Source organism: Ctenocephalides felis, unplaced genomic scaffold, assembly GCF_003426905.1.
Source record: "Ctenocephalides felis isolate EL2017-DRISC unplaced genomic scaffold, ASM342690v1 CF-g0.4_SCAFFOLD_03570, whole genome shotgun sequence".
NCBI lineage: Eukaryota > Metazoa > Arthropoda > Insecta > Siphonaptera > Pulicidae > Ctenocephalides > Ctenocephalides felis.
The window spans coordinates 7845627-7872240 of record NW_020539724.1 but is presented as its reverse complement, the minus strand read 5'-3'; the positions used below and the strand labels follow the sequence as shown (position 1 = coordinate 7872240).

The 26614-nt window shown below is 29.7% G+C and overlaps 1 long non-coding RNA gene across 1 annotated transcript; it reads right to left on the bottom strand.

Moving 5' to 3' along the window:
* Positions 1–750: 750 nt before the first annotated feature.
* On the bottom strand, positions 751–26277 carry LOC113382869. Its single transcript, XR_003367698.1, has 3 exons — positions 26198–26277; positions 23429–23556; positions 751–858 (listed from the first exon to the last, which is right to left on the bottom strand). It is a non-coding gene; the product is annotated as an uncharacterized LOC113382869 (long non-coding RNA).
* Between the last annotated feature and the right edge of the window lie 337 nt (positions 26278–26614).

The window sequence follows — 26614 nt, the reverse complement described above, 5'->3', positions numbered from 1 at the left end:
TAAAAGTAATGAATATCATATTAAAAATTCGAGACAAAAAAACTTAAAAATTCACGTAAACAAAATATTACACTTAAAGTTTAAGAGCTTTTTAATTCATAACTGGAAGTCTCCACACACAAAAAAAGTAAAGTTTATAATAATAATTTATCGTTACTATGTTTTTTATATAGTTCATAAAACACTCACTAAATAAAAAAATGTTTAAAAATGTGCAAATTGTAATCGCAAAATGAATCAATAGCCTTGAATTCATTAAGAAAAACTTGTAGATAATAATTTTTGCAGAAAGTGAGTCAAATTTGAAAAACAGTCAGAAAAATCTTCAAAATTTTAGTACAGGTTTCTGAGACATTAGAATTGTGTAAAATTGATTCAGGCAGCAAAAAATTTTCAAACACAATTATTTTTGTGATTCAAAAAAAGCAAGTTGCAAAGCATTATCATTGTGGAAGTATGTAGGTCATGACAAAGTAAATTTTGGTTTTGCATCACTATTTCATAGTGCATGCAGAAGTACAACACATTGTATACTTATTGTTAGAGATGATAATGTATTATTGAAGTAGAGTGAATTTTTTTCCCAACACACTTCGCCTCCAGAAGCGAACAAAACATACTAAGCTTATTTATTCTAAAAGCAACAAACACGCTCTTCTGATGAAGTTCAGTTCAGCAAACAGCGAGTACTTGGCAATATAATTTATGTTCTATTTCCACTATCTCTGTAGTAATTTGTGCATTATTCCAGGCCTGTGTATGTGCATTTCTGTTTCTACACATGTATGCAAGTAAAATATTGCACATTAGATTTGATTTATGGTGACACGATCTGCTGGGACCAATTTGTTGAATGAGCTGGAACATACGAATACGTAAATCTGTGCAAATATTGAAATTAGTGAGATATTTTGGCAGTTTCAAACTGGGCATTGATGGACAATTCGAGTGCAAAATCGGTAATAAAATAGTCGAAGGTTTTTATAGCCACTAAAATTGGTTATGAAATGACTAAAGGTAATGAAAAAGCGTTAAACTGCTATGGGTTTAATTGAAAGCTGGCAATAAGAGAACAGTTTGTCATAATTTGTAAACAATCATTTGGCGCCATATTGGATAAAAAAGCGTTAGTTGACAGCTGTGTAATTAAAAAAAATAAGAGTAAAAATACTACACTTTTGAACCCAAAGCTTATTAGTTAATAAGTAACACAAAAGCTAGTAATATCTGCAACATTTCTTTTCAACAAACATCAAAAGTTTTGACAGTCAGCAATTGTCAGTATTTGGGTTACAAAAATAACAGAAGTCATGAATAATAAAAAATCGTTGAACTTCTGTAAGTGTATTTTAAAGCTGGCAGTAAAACTTAGAAGTGCCATATTGAACAATTATTTATGAATTGTAATCAATTAAAAGGTAGCCATATTGGATTTGAATTCGTCTAAACATATCAGCTGACTGTTTGAGAAAGTTTAAGTAGAGAAAACAAATTAAACACTAGATTTCTGAACACAAAGATTCAAAATAAGTTTTGCACAATAATTGATACAACCTCATTGCATTATTTTTTCAAAATAAACAATTTTATAAACCAAACTTTAACATGTCCGACATTAACGAACGCCAACGAGTAACTGAACATTCATGGTTGTCAACTTGTCGGCAGGGAAAATACCAACATGAAGTAAGCCGCAACAAGAAAGAACTATGAACGATTGTGAAGTTGCCGATAATTAAAAAAACTAAAATCATAATTATAAATGTCAAGAAGATTTGTAATTATAATCAGAATTATATATTCCATATAGAGAAGATATTTTAAACAATCCTTTATAAATTGCAATCAATAAAAGGAAGCCATTTTGTACAAAAAAAAATCTTCTAAATGTATCAGCTGACAGTTTGAGAAAATTTAAGTAGAGAAAAGAAATTAAACATCACACTTCTGAACACAAAGCTTATCGTAAGTTTGCCACAAAAGTTGATAATTTTTTGCACCATTTCTTTTAAATAAACAATATTATAAAATAAACTATGACACGTCCGACGCGTTCAACATTAACGAACAACAAGTAATTGATTTTCGTAGTTGTCAACTTGTCAAACGTATGAAGATGGTATGAAGTTAGCGACATAATCAACGAACTATTGAGAAGTTGGCGATAATTAAAAAAAATAAAATAATATTTATGTATGTCTATAATTAAAATAATAAATATGTTAATTAAATTTGTATTCATGTGTCTTTAACTAATTTTCTTTGAGCAATATATTATAAGTCACCCTGTAATATTTGTACATAAATAACGCACTTCATGTCAGTGCGTTGAGCCGCTGAGTGACGTTTCAGCGAGCGCAATGGCGGCATAATAACATTGACAAAATGTCGGAAAAAAATTTAAGTTTATTATTTGTAAATAAGAAAGATTGTGAATAAATTAAGGTGATTGATAATGTGTATAAGTGATATTTTACAATTCCAAGTAAGTATGTTTCAAATCTATAACTATATTTCCATTTCCGTCGATGACATTTCTGATCGTAATTAGCGCTCTATATCACCGACAGAATTTCTGTAATAACTTTTGTATCAGTGATTCAAAATATATACGATATGATGATTCGTATACGGGATTGTATATCGCGTAACACGGTATAATAAATTATGACATTGATTAATAATATCGCATTACAGATAATGGTAATTCAATACGGCGACCTCCATCGTGAAGAAGATTAACGATCGCACAGCGAATATAATAAATAGAAACCGATAGTGCACCAGAATTGTATTAACTTGGTATATTCTGAATATCGTGGAAGAGGATTCTGGACAAATATGGAAGGAAATTACATGCACAAGGTAGGATTTTTTACTGTTACTATACTCTATTTTAAATTGAAAAATCTCAATATACAATTGGGCTGCAATCATAAGTATGTGTTCCATTTGCTGTTGTAATATGCATTCCAGGACCTAGAAAGCAACCCAGTTGTTAACCATTATCTGACTGAAATTATATTGAATGTCTGATGTATATCTAATAGTGATGGGAATATATATCTAGCAGCATTGTCCTGAAAGTCTAGTTTCACTTGATATCATAATTGATATCTATAACTTCAAGTAAAAATCTGGTATCAGTACCTTTTGAACAAGGTGATCAAGAAGGATCTTGATCCTCTAGAACCAGTTGTCACTTTTCTGCTTTTTTATCAGGCAATCATAGCTATTCATAGCTAGAAATTAAGAAATAACCATGATTATTTGCATATTTATACCACACTAACACCTAAATTGTCCTTTTCTCTTAGATATAACTTCATTTGTATTATTCATATTCCAGTCAGGCAGGAGTGCTTGGTATAATTGTCCAAAAATTCAATCCCAAAGTTATTAGAAACATTTTTTTCCAATTTACTGTACTCTAGAAGTAGTAGGAAAGTACTGATATTTTCAAATTGAGCAATGATCATGATAATTTGCAATTCATTCCAAACTAGTACCAAAATGGTCCTCTCTTTACAAGTAACTTTGTTTATATTGTTCATATCTCAATCAGGCAGGAATGTCTGGCATAGTTGTTGTCCAAGAATTCAATCCCAAAGTTAATTCAACCATTTTATAGATAGAAAATGAGAAATAATTATGATTATTTGCATATTTATACCACATTAACACCTTAATTGTCTTTTTTTAGATATAACTTCATTTATATTATTCATATCTCAATCAGGCAAGGGTGCTTGGTATAATTGTCTAAAAACTCAATCCTAAAGAATTCAAACATTTCATCTTCCAATTTACTATACTCTATATGCAGTAGTTACTGATAGTCTATAATAAGAATAAGAGTAATATCAGTACTACTGATAGTCTAAAATAAGATGCAACTTCCTCCAATCTGATTTGCTATATATTCTCTATGTAACTACATCTTGTAACAAGAACTAATGTCAAGTTTAATCCCATTTCACTTGTAAAGACGATCACTGCCAAAATTAATTTAAATTTGCATGCATATTGGCAATAAAGCTATGGACAACAATCTATTGATGTGGTTTTCATCATGGTAATAGACTGATCTGGTACTAAAATTAATTAACTGTACCTTCATAAAAGGCATTGACACTTATTTTGTACAACTTTAGATGTTATTGTATTATATTTCAAACAAAGCCATAATTTTATGTTAAGTAAACATAAGTTCACATGAGAGCAAGCCATAAATATTTTCATTGCACAACAGTGAAGTCTCTTGACACGGAATATGAAATGATCGCGTATTATTTAAAATTCTTAACACAAAATGAGGGTTGTTTTATTGATAATAATCAATTTTCTGAGCCTATATCAGAAAGTATATATCGGTTAAATATGTACCATTATTGATATCTGAATCTATATTAAACATAGCTATAGAATATGCAAAACAAATGCAAAATATTCCAATATGTTCAAAAAAAGTTTATTAACTTCCTGAAGTTAATGTCTTTGTTAGAACATCCGATCTCTGAATTCCATGTTCCCTCGACGTTTCAAGTCATTCTGAATCATTTAAGTCTAATATTGAAAAAGGTGTATTTTTGTATGTGATTCGATATTTTCTTGAAAAGGGCTAGACCAACTATGAAAATTTTAAAATCATTCAAAGCAATTCAATAAAGAACTGGCATTGGTTACTTTTGCAAAAAAATGGGCCAATTTTTTGCAAAACATCCTGAACCGATTTTCAAAAATTAAAAACCGTTTGAAAGATCTTAAAATAGTACTGATAAGATGTTGGCAAAGAATCGTCCTTACAAGGTGTATTAGAAAATTATCAAATTCCTTACTTTCTACAATTCCCTTAAGTGAAAAACAAAAACAAGGAGACTTTCTACAATGCGACGACATATGTCGAACTTAAATCTCCCAGGGTTATTTGTTCTACACCAACTTTATTCAATTATAAGTATCTGATCAACAAACTTTATATGTAAAATCATAAAGCTCTCTAAGAACAACACGATCATATATGCTTCAAAAGCTCAAAGTTCGACTTCCCCATTTATTATTTCGAGTGAGCTTTATCTGATGAAAACATTTGCGCCAAGGTAATTATTGTGTACGCGTGTTATTTCCCGAACCTATGCATATAATTTTAATGAAATTGTATTTGAACAAAAGTCTTTGATGCGGATTCATTTCCATCAGGAAAACTGATTCTATGAATTAATTAAATTATGCCGGAAACCAGCTGGTAGCCGCAGGTAATGATACGTCAAGTAAATAAGTGGACTTCATTACGAGCGCTATTATATCGGTACAAATGTTTTTGATAAAGGATCATTAGAGATATGATAAAAAATATATAAAACGAGTAATTTGTAAACAAAATTAATTTATGATTAAAACCAGTGAATTGCACTCATACAATAAATGCAAATATTCATTGTTCAATATTTTTCTTTCTGAAAGCAAATAATTCGCATAGTATAATCATGAGAATAAATTACATTTGTTTAACTTCCCAAAGTTTAACTTAAAGTTCGACCAAAAAATCGATTTGCCATTATATGTTTTCTCTACTTTTCATGCCATTCTGAATTGTTTGACACACAAATTTGAAAAAATATTAGCAATTTAACTAGTTTTCAAAAAGCTCTAGAGTTTCAATAAACGCAGGACGTCTCTTTATTTTCTATTTACCGATATGTAAACTAAGATCACTTAAACTAATTTCGAAAAAATCCCCAAAATAAAAAATATTCTTTCCTCTGCAACTGAACCAGGCCTAATCGTTTTTAAAGCCTGATTAATCTTAAATTTTTTGTATTTCTATTTGTGGCTTCCAGGACCAAAACTCTTCTTAGAGATTGTGTAGAGAAAGTCTTTTCTTCCAATACAATTTTTTTTTTCATGTGTTATTTATAAATTGAAATCCAATATTTTTTACTAAAAACTGTGTACCAAATTTCAGAATTTTCTGCAAATGAACTGTTTTCAGACCGGTTTTTAATATCACGTTTAAAAAGCTATAACAAAAGTATTTTATTTAGATGTAATTTTTTTGGCAGTGAGTACAGTTTTTTAGTTTACGAGTACTTAATATAATTTTTAAGTATGCGTTATTCAATTGTTTTATAAGATTTATTGTTATTTTTAAGTCAGATTCAACATATGTTTATATATAACCTCTTTATAAGCTTGTATGTGGGTGGGGTAAAAAGGAACTACTGAACCTTTACCCTGGCAAAAATGTAAGCAATACAGAAATATTTAATGAGAAAGTAATTTAAAAGGGATATTGTACAAAAAATAATTTAAATTAATAGTTATTCCAGCTATTCTTTTATTTTTATTATATTTTTTAACAGCAATCAGAACCTTACGTTCTATGAGCTGTCGGGTTGAAACTTCTCCTTACTTCGTATTTTTAGATGGTAACCCAATGGTTAATCCATCCATATTTAATGATTTTTGTTATTAGAATTAATCTAATATAGTCGGGCTGACTTTATTGGTGCAGCAATGCCGGGAAAGGGCTATTTTCACTTGGAAACATATTGCTATCTATATTTCCAAGTGAAAATCATTGTCACTGCTGCCTGACAACAGGCTGCTCGAAGTGGGTATCGAATCCGGGACCTCGGAAACAAGTCCCGTCGCTCTTAACCGCTTACCTACGGGCGACCCTAGCAATTCTTTTGAAGATTTCTGACAAAATACCAGATCAAGATTATATAGAGTGTTATCTTTGTAAAAAAATGTGCCCAATATTTTGCATTGGTTGAATAATGTAGCTATTATTTCGTTAAATCCCTTCAAAATTAAAAATAATACATTGATGCCCCCTGGCTCTCCTATTTTTGGAGAAAAGAAAAAACAGATAAATTTTAGAAAAATAACAAAACACACATGTTTAACACACAAAATTTTTAACCGGAAATTTTGCTGAACATAGTTTGATAGTTTGCTTGATACACATATAGTGGTGTATCATTTGGTTTATACAGTATAATTTTTTAAAATTAGACATTTGTGCTACTCTATACATAATAGCAACTCTTATAGCAAGCTATTTTATTAACTTCCCGTAGGGCAAGTTATAGTAATCGCAAAAAAATCAAAAATGAAAATTTTTATAGTTCTTTACGTTTCAAAACCGTCTGAACATTTTGGCATACCTTAGAAAAATAGATGTATGTGTGTGTGTGTGTGTGCGTGTATGTATGTGTGTGCGGATACAAATTTTCGTCGACGATTTCGGGAACACGGATCAACCGATTTGAATAATTCAACAAACATTCAATTCGTATTGATGAGGAGACGTGCTGATTAGTTTTTGGCGAAGGCAGGTCTAGCCGTTCCGAAGATACGGGGCAAAATGTGCCAAAAACGGTAACTTAGTTTTTAAGAGAACGGAGGGTCCGATTTAAATAATTTAAAAAACATTTTATTTGTATTGACTAAATGAAGAACTGTTCAAATTTTTGGAAAGGCAGGTCCAACGACTTTGGAGATATGGGGAAAAAAGTAAAAAAAATGAGCCATCTGGCGGTCAAAAATGAGCATTAGACATATGCACATCAAATTATCAGATATTTTATAGAAATTTTTACAATAAGTATGAATTTTGTTTACATTCCTATGCGTTCCGTACTAATGTTTATCCGTTAGACGTTGCCTTAAGGCATGATGACTTAATTGCCTTAAGACAGAATTTCACTTACTGCTAGTTAAATTCTCTAGATCTAGATTGTCTATGTTCAGAAACACTAAACTTCTCACGGGCATCTTAAACAAAAAATATGTGATAATCCAGCCGACATGCCATAATAAGCAAGCCAAGTATCGCTATAAATCACGTTAACAGAAACGCTGCGGTACAATTAGGCCTGACGCGGCGGCACGTTTCGTTAGTGTGTTTTGGTGGCGTCACATGCTCGAGGCATATCGCGGCGACTTGTTAGAAAATTGGGTACGAGGTTACGAGACACAAATCACGGCTCAAACGCCGGAACCGAAGGAACCGACCGAACAGACGGAACAGACCGCGTTCATAAACAATCGCACCGCACACACGCGTTTTGGCACCCGCGGCAAAGGAAACCGATACGGGGGAGGAAACTGTCTTCGAGATAGTTTACACCATATGATGAACTGACGAGGAATTAGTTGGAGGTCTCTAAAATTTGGTTTGGTAGTGAACATTGTTGTTTAGTTTACGAGTACTTAACATAATTTGTAAGAATATGTTATTTCAAGTTTTATAAGTGAAAAGGACCTATTTGATCCGGTGAAGGATTGTTTTAAAATACAACGAAAGATTGTTTTAAGACAGGGTTGCAAAACAAAGGGCAACAATTTGTTTTTTTCACAAGCTATAAATTAATGTTCTAGGAATAATAATAATATAGTGGGAATAATACGCCGCAATCGTATAAACTACGGACAAGTTGAAAAAATGTTTGTTGAATTCTTTGAATGGAATTTATCGATAAAGCACAATATGAACGAATTCATCCTATGCTTTACAGACTAATTAACTTCCCGAAGGAGAAGTTTATGTTTTCATCAAAAAAATCCGATTCGCTAATTTTATGTTTTCTCGACGTTTCAAGCCATTCTGAATCGAATGAGACCAAATTTGGAAAGAGTATGTGTGTGTGTGTATGCGTGTGTGTGAACAGATTTTTCGCCGTAAATCGACGTTTTCTCGAAAACCGCTGAAAATTTTAAAAGCCATTCGATGTATCTCGATGAGGACTATTGTTTGTCAGTTTTGTGCGAGGATCGGCCAAGCCGTTTCTTTAAAAATCGCATAAAAGTGAAAAATTTTTCGTCTACGTTTTAGCCCGCAATTTTGAATCGATTTTGAAAATTCGAAAAACGTTTGAAAGATATTGGTTCAGAATCGTGCTGATGAGTTTCTGGTAGAGATCGGCCGGGCCGTTTTCTTGCAATAAAGTGTTAAAAAAAATTTTCGACGATCTTTACGAATTTTTTGACGGTAGATACCATAGTCTTGTAGATCATACTAAAATATTACGGCCCTACGACAAATCGTTTAATTTTGAAAATTCTTCAAAGTTTGCAAAAATTAGAATCGTTTTTCTGGCATTTGTCAAAATTAGACCTTTGATCGACGTTTTCTCAAAAATGTCTGAATCGATTTCAGAAATTTAGAAGCCATTTGATATATCTCAATGAGGGCTATCGTTTGTCAGTTTTGTGAGACGATTTACCGAGCCATTTCTTTGTAATTTGAAAAAAGTTTTAAACTTTTCGTCCACATTTAACCTCAAGCTACCGAACCGATTTTAAAAAATCAAAAACTGTTCGACAGATATTAGTTGGGAATGATACTTATTAGTTTTAGGTAAAAATCTACAGAGCCGTTTTTTTGTAATTAACTGTTAAAAAAAATTAAGACGACTTTTTTGGAATGGAATATCTTACAGAACTTACTGCAATATTACAGCCTTACGACAAGTAGTTTAATTTTAAAAATTCATCAAAGTTTGAGAAAATGAGTAATTTTTTTGACGTTTGTTAAAATTAAAATTAGACGATTTACTTGGTATAATGATAGAGTACTTGGTTTTAATGAACATACTAAATCATTAAAGTCCTACAGAAATTGGTTCAATTATAAAAACTGTTGATTTTTGAAAATTTGCTTTTAGACAAAATTCCGAGGTAACGTGTTCGTTCATTTTCAATTATGTGTAATAAATCCAATTAGAATACTTTTAATTACTCATAAATTAATTTATTGTTTATTGATTAAGTCGATCATTCACACATTTCGGGAAGTTCATGTAACTTGCCTCAAGTCAAAATACCAATACCAATAGTTTTTAATGTTTTTCACAAGTTAATTAATGTTTTGGGAATAAAAGAAACATATATATATATATATATATATATATATATATATAATGTTTTTCACTAAAAAAATTCTTTGAATAGAATCTATCGATAAAGCACAATATGAACGAATTCGTCTCATGCTCTACAGATTAATTTTGTCTAGTAATTAACGGTAAACAAAATATTCACAAAAACTGTATTTAATACTTGGTTCAAATAAAATAATAAATTCTGTGTCGACACAAATCTCGTGTAAGTATATTAAGAGCACTTAAAGTACACGGAATAAGAAACATAAATATTAATAAGGCATAGCTGATTTATAATTCCCTTTACGGTTTTTCTTTTCCGCTCGTAATCGGATTTATTTCGATGATTATTCTTAGTTTTTTTCACAAAACTGCGTGGATTTCATTATCCTTTAAAAAAGACTATAAAACCTATACAAACCATAAACATGTAAAACTCTTAATTATAGTATAACGGAGCTATTTGCGTGAATAGTTAGAAATGGAAATCCAAATTAGGTTAAATTAGGTTTCGTTAGTGTTTTTATTACATTCTACTTTAAATGTGATATATCGCTTTGGTTATAAAGGTAATAAAAGCATTTTTTAAATAGGATATTAAATGTTGAATAACGATAGAGCTTTTTTTATTTCTAGTAACAAATTATGATGCTATCAAAGTTTTATTTTAAAAATGGGTGATTATACATAAATATTGTCCTTTATATATAACATTGACAGCCAGATGTCCTGATTTTAGTAGCGATTTTTAATTTGCAACCGAAATCGTTGGAATCGTTTTATTCCGAATCGTAAATCAAGAAGATAAGAGGGCAGAGATCGTGCTTTTTGACTAAACAGTCGCACCCGAAGAAACTTTTAGCAAAACGTTTTTGCGATATCTGAAACGAGCAATAAAATATTCCCACAACATGCCGATACAGAATTTATACATAATATTTTTATAACATACATACATAAGTTATATACAAATGTAAATTATATATATATATATATATATATATCAGAAGTTAATTATCAGCAATAAGTATAATTATCCTGATCCCTAACAAACCGTAAAACTGCGGTAAACGTTAAAATTTCGTTAAATATAATAATTCGTCATAATCCTCTAATTGCTCCTGGCAATTGGCATTCAGAGGAGCACTCTCCTCCGAGCTTTTCCTCCGAAAAGGTAACGCCGGAATATATCATTGTATTATCTAAAACATGTAAAATGGGTTATTTATACCCCTCTTGGGACTTGTACTGAATGTTATCGTTTGCCAGCTTTCAAATTGTTCGCCATGCCATTTTATTTCATTTTATACTGATATATGGCCGGTTTGATAAAAATTCCCAGGTATCTATATAGAGCTGTAACATTTAAACATATTATTCAAATGTAGGAATAATGGATTTTGTAGTTGTTGAGATATATGACCTACGGGATACGCATAAAAATTTATATGTTGTTCATTTCGCGGAATTTATTATATGTTAAATGGATATTTTCATTTTGTAGTAAATATTTTCAACTAGATAATCAATTCTCTACGAGTTACTAACTATTTAATATATTTTATATTAATAGAAGTACCAGTAGTAGTTTAAAAGTAGTAACATATTATTTATTGCAGTCAATTGCAAATTTTTGATCTTTTCAAATGTTGTTCTAAATTTTGGATATGTTTAGATGTTGTTCTAAATTTGAGACAAAGTTTTGAATTTTAGACAAAGTTCAAAATTTTAGTCCTTGTTCTAAATTTTAGACAAAGTTTTAAATTTTAGTCCTTGTTCTAAATTTTAGACAAAGTTTTAAATTTTAGTCCTTGTTCTAAATTTTAGACAAAGTTTTAAATTTTAGTCCTTGTTTTAAATTTTAGTCCTTGTTCTAAATTTTAGACAAAGTTTTAAATTTTAGTCCTTGTTCTAAATTTTAGACCTAGTGTTAAATTCTGGAGCTTGTTCTAACAATCTTAATCTAAATTTGAGATATTTTAAATTCAATATTTCAGAGAAATTTTAGACCTAGTTCTAAATTTTAGACCTAGTTCTAAATTTTAGACCTAGTTCTAAATTTTAGACCTAGTTCTGAATTTTAGACCTAGTTCTAAATTTTAGACCTAGTTCTAAATTTTAGACCTAGTTCTAAATTTTAGACCTAGTTCTAAATTTTAGACCTAGTTCTAAATTTTAGACCTAGTTCTAAATTTTAGACCTAGTTCTAAATTTTAGACCTAGTTCTAAATTTTAGACCTAGTTCTAAATTTTAGACCTAGTTCTAAATTTTAGACCTAGTTCTAAATTTTAGACCTAGTTCTAAATTTTAGACCTAGTTCTAAATGTTAGACCTAGTTCTAAATTTTAGACCTAGTTCTAAATTTTAGACCTAGTTCTAAATTTTAGACCTAGTTCTAAATTTTAGACCTAGTTCTAAATTTTAGACCTAGTTCTAAATTTTAGACCTAGTTCTAAATTTTAGACCTAGTTCTAAATTTTAGACCTAGTTCTAAATTTTAGACCTAGTTCTAAATTTTAGACCTAGTTCTAAATTTTAGACCTAGTTCTAAATTTTAGACCTAGTTCTAAATTTTAGACCTAGTTCTAAATTTTAGACCTAGTTCTAAATTTTAGACCTAGTTCTAAATTTTAGACCTAGTTCTAAATTTTAGACCTAGTTCTAAATTTTAGACCTAGTTCTAAATTTTAGACCTAGTTCTAAATTTTAGACCTAGTTCTAAATTTTAGACCTAGTTCTAAATTTTAGACCTAGTTCTAAATTTTAGACCTAGTTCCGAGTTTTAGACCTAGTTCCGAGTTTTAGACCTAGTTCCGAGTTTTAGACCTAGTTCCGAGTTTTAGACCTAGTTCCGAGTTTTAGACCTAGTTCCGAGTTTTAGACCTAGTTCCGAGTTTTAGACCTAGTTCCGAGTTTTAGACCTAGTTCCGAGTTTTAGACCTAGTTCCGAGTTTTAGACCTAGTTCCGAGTTTTAGACCTAGTTCCGAGTTTTAGACCTAGTTCCGAGTTTTAGACCTAGTTCCGAGTTTTAGACCTAGTTCCGAGTTTTAGACCTAGTTCCGAGTTTTAGACCTAGTTCCGAGTTTTAGACCTAGTTCCGAGTTTTAGACCTAGTTCCGAGTTTTAGACCTAGTACCAAGCTTTAGACCTAGTACCAAGCTTTAGACCTAGTACCAAGCTTTAGACCTAGTACCAAGCTTTAGACCTAGTACCAAGCTTTAGACCTAGTACCAAGCTTTAGACCTAGTACCAAGCTTTAGACCTAGTACCAAGCTTTAGACCTAGTTCCAAGCTTTAGACCTAGTTCCAAGCTTTAGACCTAGTTCTAAATTTAAGACCTGGTTTTAAATTTTAAATTAGGTACTAAATTTCAGATCTGGTTCTGAATTTTAGGTCTGGTTCTAAATTTTAGAACGGGTTTTGACTCTGAAGTCTAGAAGTTGCAAGAGCAGAGGCTCTTACTTAATAGTTGGTAGCCCCAACTATTCGGCAAAAATAAGCTATCATAAAGCTCTTTAAAATTGATAGTTTTGATTCCAATAACTGATCTATTTGTGTGTATGTGCTTTTAATTAGAAATCCATATAACCGAATCCATTCGAAATGTTTATAAAGATCTCCATCCCGACAATAAATGGAATTGTCCAGCTTGATTAACGGCAAAATAAAATTAATGATCCGTTGCAGAGAGCGTCCGTAGGTGAATCGTAACACTTTATATACGTTAAACGTGTTACACTCGAAATGATACGCCACTCACGTGCACCATTTGCGATTTCAGTTTGTGTGAACGTCAGTCGATGTGTTATCTGCATTTTTCCTTCGAGGCCACCATGCACCTGATGAATTGCCCGATAATGTTACCGACGGACGCAGGAAAAGCATATTTTCCAGGTAAAACAACAGGGTGTAAAATGAAAATTACAATTCGAGGAAATAATGCAGCGGGGAAAAAAATTCTCGCCTTTGGGCAAATGGATACAAAACGCAGAACTAGAGCGTGTTGCAGAAATTGTAATAAAATATAAATTTTTGTGTTCACAAGTATATATTATATATACCTGTAAGGTGACATCATGAGATTACACCAATTACAAATAAAAAAAATTCTTTTTTGATTTTCCCGAAATATTATGGCAGAGTTAGATGGAACCACATAGCATACGCAACTCAGAAAATTTCTTGCGTTTTTACTAATTTTCTAGAAGCTACATTTTACGCATCTTGAGATTAAGCCAATTACAAAAAAATTTACAAAAATTAAAAAAATATATGAAATGTATTTGATTTTTCTCGAAATAACATAATATTCATTGGATGGAACCACATGGCATACACAACGCAGAAAATTTCGTACTATTTTCCTAATTTTCTAGAAGCTACATTTTTCAAGCAATTGCGCAAATTACAGAGATTTTTGCAATAATAAAAAAAAATAAAAAAATATTAATTGTATTTCAATTTTTCTCGATTTTTTCGAAATAACATAATATTAATTGGATGGAAGCACAAGGATACACAACCCAGCAAATTTTCTACATTTTTTCTAATTTTCTAGGAGCAGATATGATATAGAAATTCAACGCCTTTGAACAATTTCTTATGGAAACTCTGAAATGAAAGCTTTGTACTTTTTCTAGCAAATATTTATCAAGATATACAAGAAAGTTTACATAGTACATAAAGAGCTGTGAATAGAAATGTGTAATATCAAAAAATTATTAATATTGTGTCTGTGAGATGCAAAATTAATAAGAAAAATGCGTCAATGCGGACTTAATTAACTCCGAGTTTATTATAATTTTGAATATTTTATATAAACATATATATTTATACAATACTTTCAACATGATCGACACCTTTGGTATACTACCTTTTAATTTATTAACCTTGCTTTGTCGAAAATTAGGTGATAGAAATATTTCCAAGCACCATCGACGAATGGATAAAATTTTGATATTAAACATAATTTAATAACAGACACTCTTACTGCCTATTTCTCTCTGTTATTATATTATTTCCATCTCTTAAGTACTTAATTAGACAGAATTAATTATTTTATTAGGTATAGCACATATTTTTTTATGTTGAGTGTAGTATAATTTTCAGAAAACTAATATTTACAAAATTTTATGCATCAAAAGCATCTCAAATGTTCAAGTTATATCATATATGTACATTTAAATATTGTAATATATGTGGTTATATCAAAATTAGCATTCGCATTAACAAAGCATTCAGTACTACGTATTAAATACTACGAATCCGAAATCTCGTACACCTGAGGTCAACTGGACCCCAACGCTACCTTTATTGACCATTTTTCACAAAGTCTCTTGTTTTCGAGACATTTCAGATTTACGTTTAAAAATTAATGCTGCCGTATTATAAAGTTAAGTTTTATTTTGTATTTTTTTAATCTGCCCACTACCGCTGGGGTCTGCTGGACCTCATGTTTGTCCCAGTACTGGCCCAGGGTGTGTACGTTCAAGGTTAAACACATGAGTTAGTTGTGTCTAAACTTAGTATGAGTATATGGTAATTAGTTTAAAATCTAAGCAAATCTTCGTCAAATGTTATCCAAGTTCTGTATCAAGAGTATATTAGGGTTGCATTAGCATATACTGCCGGTATTCCCTTGGTAATTGTTCGAGGATCTTCTGACATGACGGTTAGCTATATTGCATCAAACTATCAAGGTAATATCTCGTGTGTTATGTCGCACCAGGAATCGACATCAAACGCACCTTATTCGATATCAAATCACCCATTTAATAGATATAGGGACCTAAAATTTATTTCGGACTTTGTATTTTTGTTACGTAGTTATAGAATTTAATAAAACTCTCCTTCGATAATTCAGGTTGTTGGGTTATAATTTAACCCGTGTAGCTGTGGACTGTATTAAACACTGATTTGTCTGTATATTATGTATTTGTTGCAGTTCTAATTACTATCACTGATTTGTTACTAAGTTATAATGAAAGAAGATATATTTATTTTTATTAGTTATTTACATGTTGTTGAATGGATTTTACTTTTAGAAATGAACAACTAGTTCAAATTAAAACACTCCGATACCCCATCTACCAGAGGTAGCAACCATTCCGTGTAAATCTTAATGCCCTCAAGTTTGTCACCTTCATGGCCAATATAATAAAACGAAAGGATGTCCGTACAGACTTACTGGTAAACTAACTTCAAAAACAGGTGAATCTATGAGTAGGTGTTCTATGAATCGCGGTGATGTAAAATATATAACCTAGGAGACAACCCAGTTGTTGACCTAATGTGATTATATTAGATATGTTTTTTATAGTCGATGATTACTTAGTACCAATGCCCCAAAAGCCTAATATCACTTTATAGTGTCCACAGTGATTTATTATTCCATATTGAATCTATTTTTTCTACTATAATTGGTACATCATCCCTTCTATCAAGCCTCATTTTTTCTTTCTCCAAATGATGTTCGTGGTCAGAAGAGATAGGAGGGAATTCGTTCGCGTTCTCCTATATGGTAAAAAGTCTATTTCCTACATTATTCTTACTGCCAAAGACAGACTGTTACGGAAGTAACTTTTCCAAGTGAAAAACAAAACCGACTATTAGTCACTGAAACTGGATTTTCCTTACGCGAAACAACGACACGAGGTTTGGACAAAAATTCGATAGTGTCGATAGTAAAACTTTTTAGGAAATAATTATAAAAATAGAAAACAATTATAGAATAACACTACGACTCTCAAAGTTGACCAATTTTGAAAATTTTAAATTCTTAGTTCAACAAAAAGATTTAATTTTTGAAAACATGGGACAATTGTTCATTATTTTTGACTGTGGTTCTAGAAATTCTATAAACGATTACCGATCCAAAGCCTAAATAAACAAAATAATAGAACCAATAGAAAAATGATCACATTTTCACCAAAGCTTTAGGTTGCACCTAAAATTTTCAATTTACGTGAGATTTTTTTATGAAAGTTATGATCAACACATTTAAAAAATTGCAAAAAAAATAATTTTCTAACCAAAAAATATGTTTGAAAAATATATATTCACATTTGTGTCAATCGATTCGAAATGACTTGAAATCAAGAAAGCATAAAATTAGCAAATCTTGCATTTTCTGCAGACTTCCTCTGGGAAATTAAAAATTAATTAATTACTATCGCATTGACAAAACTAAATTTTATGCATCGAATGCAAATCGACTTTACCTAAGAATTTTTCGCCGGTGCATCAATAGTTAAATTGGAAAATAATTTATTCATAGAATGCAAAATCTAATATTAAAACCCATTTTCCATCAATAGACATTATTAATCAATATTCATACGTCTGTGCTATTAAATTCGATTTGAAACATTCATGGAACTATTTAGAATTATTATTGAAGCTGTGTTGCAGTAGAACACATGATTGAAAAGCTCGTTAGCACAAATATTCAAAATGATTTATAGTTTTATATAATTTATCGCCATTTATTGATCGAAATTTAATAAATTGATAATCAGCCCTACTATATCAACGTAGTATAACATTGCAACGTAGTATATAGTTTATATATTAACATTTTTATAATGTTGATGTCGAACGATTGAAAATGACTTTAAACGTCGAGAAAATAGAATTTCTGGGGCAAATTGTTTTTCTCAGAAAATTAAACCTATATTTTGGGAGCTTCCTAAAAAAATTATAGATTCCTTTTCCCTTTTATCAATGTACTCAAACAACGGAGTGTTTGCAACAAAATGTTTTCTTACTCGTTCTGATTTTCCACAATGGCAAGCAATAAAAAAATCCACCCCAAAGTGGCTCTTTAAAAAAATAATACACTTATTCGCATAAAAATAATACGAGGAAAATTCGTGCAATTTTTCCACGAGGAAAGAAAACGTGGGTACCCTGTCTAACCCTCATGTGGTTATTACATAGAATTTTCGGCTATTAAATAAACGACACAGTGTTTCGCCTAAATGTAGGTATCATTTTGACTGTGGAAAAAAGTGTATGTAATAACTTCGAGATACTTAAGAAAATACATAACAGAATGAAATAAATGTGATTTTCGTGTGCTTAATGAAAAATATTAATAGAAATGATAGGTGTTGTACATATGAAAACACATTAGTCATTAGTTATATATACTTGTGCATAATAAACAAGCAATAACTATTAGAAGTAATATTAAACATAATTATTTAATTTCTACCAAAAATAAAGTAGGTACTCAGGCATAGTCAATTACTAAAGTTTATAAGCTGTTTTATTGTTGCTAAAATCAGATTTTTTTTAACATAGGTTACCATTTAACATACCTACAAATATGTAGGTATGAGCCTTATGAATGATATTATTTCAAAGATTTTAATTGATTTTAATAATAATAATTTTAATAATATTTTTGAAGAATTTTAAAGCTTTTAAATAGTATTAAAGGTATATATTTTGTTCACATTTCTATGGATTCTGTACCAATTTGAAGGCTCTTTTAAAATTTTTAATTTTTAGTACGAAAAGTTTCAACAATTTGTCTTAAGGCGCGATACCACGCACTAGTTTATTTTTCAATTTTCAGAAACTCAAAAATAATAATTGCACAAAGAGAAACCAAAAACTTATTAAGTCCATTATTTACAAATGTTGGGAAGTTCATGTAACTTTCAAAACACCACTTACTATTTTTTTTATCGTAATTACTTGACAAATGTACTTGAATCGATTACAAAAAGAATGGTTTGTTAAATATCAAATTTCGATGATATTTAACAAAATGTCTAATGCAGTTTTCTTTTTTGACTTTCGATGGAAAATTCCTCGATCTGAGTTAGGGTTTCAAACAGCTAACAGATTTGCTTTAGGGCAGTTTAGGGCGTTTATATATATACAATGAGGAAATGTGTATTTTCGTTCAAAATATGGATTTTTCATCACGTTTCCAACTAGTGTCCGAACATACGTTTATTAATAATCGTTACAATGTGAAACAATTACATGGGGCCTGTTTTTGTTTTCTTGTTGTTGCCCATAACTGCTCGGAAACATGAAAATCGCTCGTGCGCTTGTGGAAGTTATGAGTTTTCTTAACAATAAGTATTTAATGACGTGGTTATTAATTTTTCCCTTTTTTTTCTTTACTTTATTATAACCAACGGTAGCTCTGGCCGAGAGGTAATTTTCTGTTAAAATCCTTGCAAGGTAGGAAATAGGATAATAAATTTAAAGAATTGTTACATTTATTAAGGTTAACGTAAGTTTCGGGTTTAATATTGTTTTAAATAATGTACGAAAAAATATAATGTAATATATATATATATACAGGGTGTCCCGGAACTCAACCTCAAGCCAAAACGGGGTGATAGTATTAATTCTAACAATTATAAAAAAAAATGTTTAATGTTTAATGAACATTTAGGTGCAACCTAGAGCTTTGGTAAAATCGTCACAATTTTTCGGTCATCACATTGGCACATCCATTTTTTTCTAAGGTATCCAAAATGTTCAGAAGGTATTGAAACGTATAGATATGTAATAATTAATTGTCCGGTGAGAATAGTAATCGCAAAAAAATCGAAAGTTAATTTTTTTATACATCTTTTCGTTTCAGAGGTTTTTGAACATTTTGGCATACCTTAGAAAAAATGTATCTATGTGTGTATGTGTGCGTGTGTGTGTATGTGTGTGTGGCGGATACAAATTTTTGAAACGTAAAGATATATCAAAATTTGCATTTTTGATTCTTTTGCGATTACTATAACTTACCATATAATACTCGGACGCCTAATCAATATGGGTTCAAATTTAGACACTAATAAGTACTACCAAAAAATTTGCTGGTGTCCTATAGTGAAATTATAAATTAATAAAGAGGCACTATAAATTGTACTATGGGAAGTAAAAAATGAAAAAATGTATGAAATCGAGTACAAAACTTAGAAAAAATATTACATCTAATGCAGTTTTGATTATTCCTACTTGTGGCCCTAGTAGGTATATAACATATGTTTTTAGTTTCTCATGTTACAGTATGTATATATTATGAGGACTTGGTTCCAGTATTCATATATGTAGTTGAAAATAGTAAGGATGCCAAAGTAGATAGGTACAATGAAATAGCATAAACCAACTGTCGGAAGGAAATGTTTGCTTATAACTTGTTCTATGAAGGAATTTCTTAGCTCCAACGCAAAAACTTTGTTACATAGGAAACGCACCAAAGCAACGAATTAATTCGCAACTTTCTCATTTCAGTCGAAAACTTTTTGAAAACGCCTCTCGAAAACATTAAATTGTTTGTAAAGAATTTGTATTTCGTTTAGTACATTTTTTAGATTTAGCCGAGGAGGATGACTGACCGAATTCTTGCAAGTCATTGTAAAAGAAATTATTTACAAGTGCTAATTTGGGAACGATTGTTATTTACAAATTAATAATATTTGAACGATTATTATTTATAATTATTGTAACAAAAAATAATTCGATGGATTGTATTTAATACGTTTGCAGGCAGTAAAAGTTTTGTCAAGGTACAAAAAAGATGCGATTCACACTTATATCCAATCCAATAACATAAAATTGTATAATTGATCGATAAAGTGTATATGACTAATGTAATCGTATTCAAAGTAAAAAAAAAAAATACTAGTTGGTATTGGTATTTTGCCCTGAGGCAAGTTACATGAACTTACCAATATGTGTATATAATCGACTTAATCAATAAAAAAATTAATTTATGAGTGATTAAAAGTATTCCGAGTGGATTTATTACACATATTTGAAAACTAACGAACACGTTAACTCGGAGTATTTTCTAAAAGCAAATTGTCACAAATCAATAATTTTTATAATTGAACCAGTTTCCGTAGGACTTTAATGGTTTAGTATGTTAATTAGGACCAATTACTCCATCGTTATACCAAGTAAATCGTCTAATTTTAATTTAAACAAACGCCAAAAAACTACTGATTCTCTCAAACTGATAATTTTTTAAAATTTAACTACTTGTAGTAATATTTCAGTAAGATCTATAAGACCATGATATATATATCCAAAAAAGTTCCATAAAAAAGGTACAAAAATTTAGAGATGCTAAATTTTTAAATTGCTTGTGATATCCAAAACTTGATGTGTAAGAATAGCCAGGTTATCGTATTTTATTCGTTATATACGATGAATGCTATAGCATCCACGTCAAGTATAACGCTTCTATTTTGCGAAATGTGCTTACCCAAGCTAGCGAAAATATAAGATAATGCAAAAATATAGGTTTAATAATTGCAAAAAACTTAAGATTATATAAAAATTCAAAATAATTGACTTGGTATACCATTCATATCATAATAATTGAAAATTGAATGGTAAAGCATTCATATCATTTTGCATCACAATGAAATTGAATGCATTGTATATTATTTTTGATTATATAATTAAGTATTGTGATATGAATCTCAGTATAAATTTTACATGAATTCCAAAATTCAGTTCTTTATAAAGTAGTTATGTAATTTATAGAAAAAGTCAAGTAATATCATTGATGGCAATAGTTTATTGAATTATGAAAATACTTTTGAACAATTATCTTTAATTTAAGTATTTTAAATTTATAAAAGTATAAATTTTAAAATTATAAAATACGAAATAAAAATTAAAATTGAAATAAGGAAAAATATTAAATAATATTATAAATAATAAATAATTATTTTGATTCAATCATTGTATCTATAAAATATTTGTATTAAAAATACTATTGATAGATTTTTTTTACTAAAAAGCATGAATTTCGAACTTCTAGCTAATATTATATTCAATTATAAATAAGTAATGAATAATTATTCTGATTCAATTACTTTTATCTATAAAATCTTTGTATTAAAAATACTTTTAACAGATTCTTCTACTAAAATGCATGAACTTCCAACTTCAAGCTATTATTATATTAAATTATAAATAATTAATAAATAATTAAATATTTATTTTGATTATTAATTAATTATAATTTTATATAATACTAGCAAGAAGTTAGTAATTCTTGCATTTTGGTAAATAATCTATTTGTACTTTTTTAATACAAATATTTTATAGATAAAAGTAATTAAATCAAAATAATTATTTGATTTATTTATTACTTATTTATAATACTTTTTATATAATACTTTTTCTTATTCAAATTTAATTTTTATTTTGTATTTCATAATTTTATGGTTTATACTTTTATAAATATAAAATTATAACTATTGCCATCAATGATATTACTCGACTTTTTCAATAAATTACATAACTACTTTATCAATAACTGCATTTTAGAATTCATGTAAAATTTATACTGAGATTCATTTTATTCAAATCAATTATTTAATCAAAAATAATATAATATACAATGCGTTCATTTGCATTGTGATGCAGAATGATATGAATGCTATAGCATTTAAATTTTAAAGTCAATTAATTCAAATTTAATTTTATATAACCTTAAGATTTTGTAATTATTAAACCTATTATACTCATAGTATTTTTGCAATATCTTATCTTTTTTCTAGCTTGGGTAAACACATTTTGTAAAATGTAACATTTGACGTGGATGCTATAGCATTTAATGATTAAAACATGATAATTGCGTTGAATAAATTTCTACTTAATTATATAATAAAAAATAATATACAATGCGTTCATGTTCATTGAGATGCAGAATTATATGAATGCTACACCATCCAAATCTTAAACTCAATTATTTTGAATTTAATTTTATATAACCTTACGTTTTTGTAATTATTAAACCTATTACATCTATAGTAATTTTGCATTATCTTATTTTTTCCGTAAGAAACGTAATACTTGACGTAGATGCTATAGCATTCATTGATCAAAATATGATATTTGCATGAATTTCTTCGCATTTAATTGCGTTGTGCAATTTTCTAAAAATAAAACAATTATTTAACGGTATCTGCACGCCTCCGAAGCGTCCATGCAGACTTCAGTACTTTTATTAGGTACTTTTGTTATGGAAATTTTGAAAAAATAAAAGGACTATTTGTTACTAAACCAAAGTTTCATATTTTCTTAAATAGCCTTTGATGATATCACAATGTATGCAATGGCGAAAGATGAGTAGAAAATTACTTGTTAAGCACATGGTTAATCGACATTCCTAGTTATTTATAAGTATTTGTAAAATAACCACATCTAGCTCATAAATAAAAATTAGTCGATTATAATATTATATTCTCAATATATATCATTAAAAAAAAACAAATCAATTACAAAAAAATCTAAATCCTACCTTTAAACTGGAAGAACAATTAAATCTCAATTTGATCCGAACAAACAGAACCACTTAACATCACAATCGTTCCGAAAAATCACTGATCAAAAAATCACTATTATGCACAAATTTTAATTGTTCACACTTTGATAAATAATTATTGTTACTAGCACATCACAACAGAATCATAGTTAATCAAATCGATATATAGAACTCATATAATATATTTAACTTTTTTAATATATTTTATTTTTAACGAAACACGTGCTCACCTATAGGCTCCCGACCGGCGACCGCTCACAACGAAGCGAAGGGCTAGACTGATTTCGGCCTCACTCCTGCGGCAGGACGGAGTAGGGCCGTGCGACAAGGGCGCCATCATCCCCTTCCAGTTGACTATCTTATCAATGGCAAAGAATTGTATTTTAAATATTGATAATTTGAAATTGGTATGACAATAATAATTGTTCATCGATTACTTCATTATCATTACATCTTTTTTTTTTGTTATTTCTGAACAGCAATCAGAATCTAATAGTTCTATAATGAGTGAGGCCGTGCGACAAGGGCGCCGTTATCCCCTTCTAGTTGACTATTTTATCAATGGCAAAGAATTGTATTTTAAATATCGATAATTTGAAATTGGTATGACAATAATAATTGTTCATCGATTACTTCATTATCATTACATCTTTTTTTTTGTTATTTCTGAACAGCAATCAGAATCTAATAGTTCTATAATGAGTGAGGCCGTGCGACAAGGGCGCCGTTATCCCCTTCTAGTTGACTATTTTATCAATGGCAAAGAATTGTATTTTAAATATCGATAATTTGAAATTGGTATGACAATAATAATTGTTCATTGATTACTTCATTTTCATTACATCTTTTTTTTTGTTATTTCTGAACAGCAATCAGAATCTAATAGTTCTATAATGAGTGAGGCCGTGCGACAAGGGCGCCGTTATCCCCTTCTAGTTGACTATCTTATCAATGGCAAAGAATTGTATTTTAAATATCGATAATTTGAAATTGTTATGACAATAATAATTGTTCATCGATTACTTCATTATCATTACATCTTTTTACGGGACGGTACCGATTTCAAAACAGTCTACTGTACCGGCTGTTTTTTTTTAATTATTTTTGAACAGCAATCAGAACCTAATACACCTATAAGCTGTTGTGCCGATTTAGACTTAATACTAGTCTGTTTGACAGATGGCAACCCAATCAGTTGTCACATCTCTGTATGATATATTATTATTACAATTTCTGTAATAGGGCGAATATTTTTAATGATGCAGCAATGCCGGGTGAGGTGAGTGCTATTTTCTCTTGGAAATATATTACTATCTATATTTCCAAGTGAAAATCATTGTCAATGCTGTCTGACAACAGGCTGCTCGAAGTGGGTATCGAACCAGGGACCTCTGAAACAAGTCCCGTCGCTCTTAACAGCAATCAGAATCTAATAGTTCTATAAGCTGTTGTATTAATTTTCGACTTAACCCTTACGGGACGGCACCGATTTCAAAACAATCTACTACTGTACCGGCTGTTTTTTTTTAATTATTTTTGAACAGCAATGAGAACCTAATATTCCTATAAGCTGTTGTGCCGATTTTGACTTAATACTAGTCTGTTTGACAGATGGCAACCCAAATAGCTGTCACATCTTTGTACTACATATTAGTGTTACAATTTGTTTAATATTTTTATTGGTGCAGCAACGTCGGGTGTGGGTCATTTCCACTTGATAACATGCTGCTATCTATATTTCCAAGTAAAAATCGTTGCCACAACATGCTGCTCGAAGTGGGTATCGAACCCAGGACCTTCGAATCAAATCTCATCGCTCTTAACCGCTTACCTACGGGAAATTCGATATCAAGTTCATGGATAGATATCAACAAAAATCTATGTTTATTAAGAAATTAACACATGTATGTATTACATACATATTTTCCTACAATTAAATTAAGCATTAATCATGAAATAAAATATTTAAATACCTATGCACGAATAATTTGTTTACAATATCTGTTTGGTAATTTGCATTTTTTAACCGTGAAATAAGTACGTAATAAATTTAATTTGGTTTGCATGAATTCCGGCCGGATAAACGAGTTTCTACTGTGATTTGAAATTCGTATGTCAGTAATAATTGTTTATTTATTTTCAATAATTAATCTGTTACATCATACTGCCATTGTCCAAATTAATTCCAAATATTAATACTGCCTACTTATGATATATGATCTTATTTACAGATGCTGCATGACATCGTGCTTCAAAATTGCTGAAACTTCTGGTGCCGAAAAATGAATTCTTAAAAAAAATATTTTTCAAAAAAACTTAGAAAAAATTAGATTTATGATAATTTTTTGAAATAAGAACTGTTTTTTTGTACCGAAAATGACATTTTTTAAATATTTTAATTTTTTTATAATTTATATATGTTAAACTCGATTTGGCTATTTATTCTCATTCAATATTTTATATTTTATTTAAATAAATTTATAATTATATAAATAAAAGTATAAATAAATTGATTCATTCTTTCATTATAAACTTTATGTGCATTGCATATAAATAAATTACAATTATAATATATATGCGTATATATGGAGTATTTCAGGTTATATAAGCGCAAGGACTTTCAATCAAATTTAGTACTCATGTGCTATGGGAATCTTATAGGAATTTTATATACAGGTATTCATATGTATACTGTTGAAACCATGGACTACTATCCACGGATTTATATATGGATTTACACATGCTTATAAATGGCCTAGCTGCCTTTAGTTTGTATGGAAATTGGATATATAAATGTATATATTGATATTTCTTCAAAACCGAGACCATAATTATATATCTAATAGCGTAATAAAGCGATATATATAGCGATTTCAAGTACATTATTATAATTGGGGAGGGTATACAGATTTTTTTTTAAAAAATTACAGTACACAATAAAAATCATGCTTTTGACAATTACTATCCTAGACAATATAATAATGATTACTATAACTTACCTTCCTTCTACTTCCGATAGTCAGCAATCCCAAGAATCAAGATGTGGCGACCAGTGATGTGACGACGACCACTACACCAAGAAAAGATACGACTAATGAGGTCTGATAGACCTGACAGAAGTATTACAAAAGCAGTATTTCAAAGCGTGTGCTATATGCACATACTACTCATAATATATAAATAATAGTTACGAATTATGCTAAAAAATCTGAAATGGCTTTTCAACTTATTTATTACACCAATTTTACCATAAATAACATGGATTTTTAATTATTTATTTTAATAAGTCAAACTTGAAGAAGTTTGTATGTTCATTTGAATTTCTCAATAAATTTGCTTCTGGATTAGAACTTGAAACCCAAAACAGGAACGATTGCCATTGCAACCGAAGCCATTTAACGACCTCCTTCATTTGG